Raw genomic sequence first — 7,209 nt, forward strand, 5'->3', positions numbered from 1 at the left:
TTCAGGAGCAGCTTGTTTAATTTTCATTTGTTTGCATAGTTTCCAAAATTCCTCTTGCGATTTCTAGTTTCATTCCATTGAAGATGCTTGATATTATTTCAATTTTTTGAATGTTTTAAGACTTGTTAAACTATATATATATATAAAACATAGTTTATTCTTGAGAATGATCCATGTGCTGAGGAGAAGAACATGTATTCTGCAGCCATTAGATGAAATGTTCCGTCAATGTCTATTAGGTCCATTTGGTCTATAGTGCAGATCAAGTCTGATGTTTCTTTGTTGATTTTCTGTCTGGATGATCTGTCCAATGTTGAAAGTGGGGTGTTGAAATTGCCAGCTATTACTGTATTGGGGTCTATCTCTCTCTGTAGTGGTAATAATGTGTACTTTACATATCTGGGTGCTCCAGTGTTGGGTACATATATATTTACAAGTGCTATATCCTCTTGCTGAATTGAATCCTTTATCATTATGTAATGACCTTCTTTGTTCTTGTTTTGAAATAATCTATTTTGTCTAAGTATAGCTACTCCTGCTCTTTTTTGTTTCCATTGGCATGGAATATCTTTTTCCATCCCTTTATTTTCAGTCTATGTGTGTCTTTATAGGTGAAATATGTTTCTTACAGGCAATAGATTTCTTCAGCCACTTTTTGTCTTTGGAGTGGAGAGTTTAGTCCATTTACCTTCAATGTTATTATTTATTTTATGGTTGTTTTGTGTTCTCCTTTTCCTTCTTTCTTTCCTTCCTGTCTTCCTTTAAAGAAAAGTGATTTTCTCAGGTGGTAATTTTAAATTTCTTGATTTTTGTTTTTGGTGATCTGTTGTCTGTTTTTTGATTTCAGCTTGCCACGAGCCTTGCAAATCATATCATATAATCAATTAATTTAAACTGATAACAATAGTTGCATAAACAAATAAAGGGAAAACTAATACAAGCTCGAAAACTCTACACTTTAACTTCGTCTTCCAGCTTTTTAACTTTTTGTTGTTTCTATGTATATCTTATTATACTGTGCATGTCTTGAAAATTTGTAGTTATTATTTTTGATAGGATCTTTTATTCTTTCTACTTAAAAGTAGTTTACACACCACAATTATAGTTTTTTAATATTCTGTGTTTTTCTGTGTACTTAGTACTACCAGTGAGTTTTGTACCTTCAGATTATTTCTTGTGTGTGTGTGTGTGTGTGTGTGTGTGTGTGTGTGTGAGATGGAGTTTCACTCCTGTCACCCACGTTGGAGTACAGTGGCAGGATCTCAGCTCACTGCAAACTTTGCCTCCCAAGTTCAAGCAATTCTCCTGCCTCGGCCTCCTAAGTAGCTGGGATTACAGGCACGTGCCACCGCACCTGGCTAATTTTTCAATTTTTAGTAGAGATGGGGTTTCACCATGTTGGCTAGGCTTGTCTCAAACTCCTGACCTCAGACAATCCACCCACCTTGGTCTCCCAAAGTGCTGGGATTACAGGTGTGAGCCATTGTGCCCCGCCCAGATGATTTCTTACTGCTAATTAATGTCCTTTTCTTTCAGATTGATAGCAAGTGGCAAATCCTGCCAGGCTTGTGTCCTTTCCTTGAGGGCAGTGACTTCTCATAGTCCTGACAGGGTTCAGAGATGCCATCTAGGAGCCAGGGCCTGGAGTCGGGAACCTTAAGAATCTACCTGGTGTCTATTCTACTGCAGCTGAACCTGGCACCAAAGTTGGAAGACAAGGTCTTTCCCACTTTTCCCTCCCCTTTCTTCAAGCAAGGAATTTCTCCCAGTGGCAACCACTGCCCAAGGCCTTCAGCGAGTACTACCTGGTTTCCCCGATATTCACTCAAGGCTCGAGGGCTCTTCAGTCAGCTTGTGGGAAATGCTGCCAGTTCTTAGTTTCTCCCCTCAGGGCAATAGGCTCCCCTCTGGCCCAGGGCAGGTCCAGAAATGGGAGCCAAGGCCTGGAACTGGAAACCCCAAGAGCCCACCTGCTGCTGTACCCCACTGTGACTGAGCTGGCAGCCAAGGTGATTTTTGGCTCTTATGAAGGTGCTTTTCTAGGTGGATAGTTGTTCAATGTAGTGTTCCTGCAACGGGGATGATCACTGGAGGTTTCTGTTCACCCATCTTGCTTTGCCTCCCCTATCTCTGCCTTCCATGGGAGTGTCTACAACATGTTTCCTTCAATGGAATTATTGATGTGGTTTGGTTTTAAATCTATCATTTTGCTATTTATTTTCCATTTTCCTCATGTGTTCTTTTCTTTTTTCCCTTTGTCCCTGCCTTCTTTTGAATTGAATAGTTTTCATTATCCCATTTGTAGGGCTGTTGGGCCCCACAGGGTCGTGGGGTGTCCCTTATGCTGTGAGGAGATGCAGGATCTGAGAAGCAAAGAGACAGGAAACTGAAGAACTGGTGAAGAGCAGCTGGACTCGGGGGGCCTTGCAACCTGTGAGCAGAGATCAGCAAGGGCCTCAAATGCCCAGAAGCATCTGTGTTTATTAGGTACAAGCAGGCGGCAGGGTTGTGAGTGAGGTCATCGTCTATAGGCTTAGTAATAGGGCATACATAATCACGTGAGTCACAAGCGAGGGGGCCACCCCATTATGTCACCTGGGCAGAGAGGTCGGCCGTGTGCAGTAGGAGGTCATGCCATGTGCTGTAGTAGAGGATTGTGTACAGAAAAGGGGTCAACCCCCATTAGGTTACCTAGGCAAGGAGGTGGGCTGTGTGCAACAGGTGTCATGTGCGACACTTGTTATCCAGGGGCTGGAGACTTCAAAGGATTTCTAATAGAAGGATACCGTAAGCCAATGCAGTGGGGGCTGACAGACTTGTGCTCTTCTCTTAAGATATTTATGGGAGGATAATTTGAGCTAGCACAGAAGCAAGAAAAGACTGACAGGGTGTACAGCTGCCGTGACTGGTCAAACCAGAGGGGTTCTTCTCCCTCGGTTACTTCCAGGATCTCAGGCCTGAGACTTACTTTCCATAGGAACTGGATGCGAGGTACTACAACTCCTTTATCAGGAGGAGAGGCTCTTGCTCCAAGCCTGCCATACAGCGTATACCCTTTCAGGCAGGGACGCCACTGCCTGGGTCTTTGGTTCTTTTCCTGGTCTGGCTGTTTTCCCATGTACTGCTTCTGTTCTGTGACTGCTCTAGGCATTCCTCCTACTACAAACTACTATATGGTTATATGGAAGGATTATATAAATTAGCACTAAATGTGTCAGTACAGCTTCAACTACAATACCTATATGATTATATAGAAAGATGATATAGAACTACGTATGTTAGATATAAATATTAAGTATGATTATATAAGCTAGGTATATGTAAGCAGTAAGTTATACTTCAGACACTAATTCTATATACTAATATATGATTATATATAAAGGATTATATAAAGGAAATAGCTGAGTAATAACACTATAAACTAAGATATTCTTCAGGCACTAATTGTGCCTGGGATCTGGACAGTTCTTCTTCCTCAGTGCCCATGGAGGGTGTTACCCACGCCATTTTTCCTCTGCTATTGGCTTATTAGCTACACTTCTTTTTTTTTTTTAGTGTTTAAGTTAAAAAAATATATCTTAACTTATCACAGCCTACCTCCCAATAACATACCATTTTATGTTTAGTATATGAATCTTACAACAGTATTTTTTCATTTACCCCTCTTGTCCCTTATGCTATTTTATCATATATTTTACTTTTACATACAATTTTAAGGTTTTTTTTGTTTTGTTTTGTTTTGAGGCAACGTCTCCATCCGTTGCCCAGGCTGGAGTGCTGGAGTGTAGTCATGGCTCACTGCAACCTCTGCCTTCCTGGGCTCAAGTAATCCCTCCATCTCACCCACACAAGTAGCTGGGACTGTAGGTATGTGCCACCACACATGGCTAATTTTTCTTTTTTGGTAGAGGCAGGGTTGTACCATGTCGCCCAGCCTAAGGTTAATTTTTTTTAAACTTTTTTATTTTGGAGTAATCAGTCTCATAAAAAGGTACAGTTAAAATTTTTTTTTTTTTTTTTTTTTTTTTTTTTTTTTTTTTTTGAGACGGAGTTTCGCTCTTGTTACCCAGGCTGGAGTGCAATGGCGCGATCTCGGCTCACCGCAACCTCCGCCTCCTGGGTTCAGGCAATTCTCCTGCCTCAGCCTCCTGAGTCGCTGGGATTACAGGCACGCGCCACCATGCCCAGCCAATTTTTTTTGTATTTTTAGTAGAGACGGGGTTTCACTATGTTGACCAGGATGGTCTCGATCTCTTGACCTCGTGATCCACCCGCCTCGGCCTCCCACAGTGCTGGGATTACAGGCTTGAGCCACCGCGCCCGGCCAGTTAAAATTTTTAAATAAGAAAAAAATCTTTTATTTACACATATATTTACTTCTTCTGGTACTCTTCATTCCTTTGTATTAATCCAAGTTTCTATCTGGTATCATATGTATAGAAGTTTTAACATTTTTTTTTTGTAATACAGGTCCAATGCTGATGAATTCTTCCAGCCCTTTTTTTATTTGGAAAGAAATGTGCTATTTCATTTTCATTTTGAAAGTGTATTTTGTCTGGGTACAGTCCCTTTTGTTTGTTTTTGTGCCCTTTTGGCCCTTTATTGGCCCGTTGTCATCTGGCTTGCATAGTGTCTGGTGAGAAGTCTGTAATTCTTATCTCTGTTCTTCTGTATAAGAAGGCATATTGTCTTTTTCTCTCTAACTTCTTTTATGATTTTTTCTTTATGATCATTTTTTGGCATCTTAACATGATGGAGTGTGTGTGTGTGTGTGTGTGTGTGTGTGTGTGTGTGTGTGTGTCTTACTTGGGGTTATTGAGGGTTTAAGGTATATAAGTTTATTATTTCCTTCATAAGTGCAAACATTTTGGTCATTGTTTCTTAAAATATTTTCCCATCTTTCCTTTTCTGGGTCCTCAACTATATGTACATTATAGCACTTGATATTGTCCCAGAGGTCTCTGAGATTGTCTTAATTTCTTTCATTTCTCTTTTCTCTCTTGAGTTAGATTGTTCCTATTGGTATTTTTTCAGATTTATTGACAATTTCTTCTTTGTGCCTACTCTGCTGTTAATTTCATTCCATAAATATTTAAGTTTATAATTTGCTTGGTTCTTTGTTTTTGTTTGGGTCTTTTTTATATGTTACATTTCTTTCCTCATTGTGTTCATGTTTACTTTTTTTTTTTTTTTCTTTTTGTGCCAGAGTTTTGCTCTGTTGCCTAGGCTGGAATACAATGGCATGATCTTGGCTCACTGCAACCTCTGCCTCCCAAGTTAAACCTTTCTCCTGCCTCAGCCTCCTGAGTAGCTGGGATTACAGGAACCCACCATCATGCCAGCTATTTTTTGCATTTTTGTAGAGATGAGTTTCACTATGTTGGCCAGGCTGGTCTTGAACTCCTAACCTCAGCTGATCCACCCACCTCGGCCTCCCAAAGTGCTGGGATTACAGGTGTGAGCTACCATGCCTGGCCCATGTTTTTCTTTAAGAACTGAATCAGGCTGGGCACAATGGCTCACGTCTGTAATTCCAGCACTTTGGGAGGCAGAGGTAGGCAGCTCCATCCAAGTTGCTGCAAAAGACATATTTAGCTCTTTTTTTATGGCTGAGTCGTATTCCATGGTGTATGTATACCACATGTTTCTTTTCTTTTCTTTTTTTTGAGATGGAGTCTTGCTCTGTTGCCAGGCTGGAATGCAGTGGTGCAATCTTGGCTCACTGCAACCTCCACCTCCTGGGTTCTAGCAATTCTCCTGCCTCAGCCACCTGAGTAGCTGGGACTACAGGCATGTGCCACCACATCCAACTAATTTTTGTATTTTTTAGTAGAGACAGGGTTTTGCCGTATTGGCCATGCTGGTCTCAAACTCCTGATCTCATGATTCATCTGCTTCCACCTCCCAAGGTGCTGGGATTACAGGCATGAGCACCGCACCTGGCCACCATATTTTCTTTATCAACTCATTAGTCAATGGGCACTTGGGTTGGTTCCATGTCTCTGCAATTGTGAATTGTGCTGCAACAAACATTTGCATGCAGATGTCTTTTGGATATAACAACTTCTTTTCCTTTGGGTAGATACCCAGGAGTGGGATTGCCGGATTGAATAGTAGATCTACTTTTAGTTCTTTAAGAAATCTCCATACTATTTTTCGTAGAGGTTGCACTAATTTACATTCCCACTAGCAGTGTATAAGCATTCCCTTTTCTCCTTATCCACACCAACATCTATTGTTTTTTGACTTTTTACCAGTGGCAATTCTTGTAGGAGCGAGGTGGTATTTTATTGTAGTTTTAATTTACATTTCCCTGATCAGTCATGTTGAGCATTTTTCATATGTTTGCTGGCCATTTGTATATCTTCCTTTGAGAAATGTCTGTTCATGTCATTTGCCCACTTTTTGATAGGATTATATGTTTTTTTTTGCTGATCTGTTTGAGTTCCTTGTAGATTCTGGATAGTAGTCTTTTGTCAGATACACAGTTTGCAAATATTTTCTCCCATACTGTAGATTGTCTGTAAAACATAAGTTTAAATGCTGTTTTCACATTCTCATCTGCAAATTTCACTATTCCCATAATGTCCGTCCTTCCTTCCTTTCTTTCTTTTCTTTTCTTTTCTTTTCCCTCCCTCCCTCCCTCCCTCTCTCCCTCCCTCCCTCCCTCCTTTCTTTCTTCTTTCTTTCTTTCTTTCTTTCTTTCTTTCTTTCTTTCTTTCTTTCTTTCTTTCTTTCTTTCTTTCTTTCTTTCTTCTCTCTTTCTTTCTTTTTCTTTCTTTTTTTTCTGAGACAGTGTCTCACTCTGTCATCCAGGCTAGAGTGCAGTGGTGCAATCTTGGCTCACTGGAACCTCAACCTCCTGGGCGCAAGTGATCCTCCCATCTCAGCCTCCCAAGTAGCTGAGACTACCGGCACACGCCACCATGCTCTGCTAGCTTTTGTATTTTTTGTAGAGACAGCATTTTGCCATGTTGCCCTGGCTGGTCTTGAACACCTGCACTCAAGCAATCTGCCCACATTGGCCTCTCAAAGTCCTGGGATTATAGGAGTGAGCCATTGTGCCTGGCCATTTCTATCCTTTCTGTGTCTATTACATGATTTTCCTCTTGGTTATAGGTCATATTCTCTTGCTTCTTAGCATGTTCCATTTTTAATTGGATATTTCCTGATTTTTTTTTTTTTTTTTTTTTTTGAGACAGAGTTTCG

Source organism: Sapajus apella, unplaced genomic scaffold (genome assembly GCF_009761245.1).
Source record: "Sapajus apella isolate SASKATOON/1434 unplaced genomic scaffold, GSC_monkey_1.0 scaffold2, whole genome shotgun sequence".
NCBI classification, from domain to species: Eukaryota; Metazoa; Chordata; class Mammalia; order Primates; family Cebidae; genus Sapajus; species Sapajus apella.